Source organism: Penaeus monodon, chromosome 19, assembly GCF_015228065.2.
Source record: "Penaeus monodon isolate SGIC_2016 chromosome 19, NSTDA_Pmon_1, whole genome shotgun sequence".
Lineage (NCBI taxonomy): Eukaryota > Metazoa > Arthropoda > Malacostraca > Decapoda > Penaeidae > Penaeus > Penaeus monodon.
The window spans coordinates 14,620,153-14,620,373 of NC_051404.1; the positions used below are offsets into that span (position 1 = coordinate 14,620,153).

Genomic DNA, 221 nt, shown 5'->3' on the forward strand with positions numbered 1-221 from the left:
CGGCTGTAATTATACACTTTTTTTGAGGAAAGGGGAAGGAAAATGGAGTTAGCCTTACATACTGTGTGCCAGAGGTTTAATGATAGCCTGTAAAATTTGTGATAAAAGAATGCCATTGCTTCATCAAGTTCAAGGTACACTGTCCATTTTTAATTAACATACATCTGGCACTCTAAGCAACCTTTGACTTTCAGATGTATATCACAAATTCTCATGGCTAC

The 221-nt window shown here is 36.7% G+C and overlaps 1 protein-coding gene across 1 annotated transcript in view; it reads right to left on the bottom strand.

The window, feature by feature from the left end:
• LOC119585338 (endoplasmic reticulum aminopeptidase 1-like) overlaps window positions 1-221 on the bottom strand; it is a 35,059-nt gene that overhangs the window by 4,866 nt on the left and 29,972 nt on the right. The gene's annotated exons all lie outside the window — the stretch shown is intronic.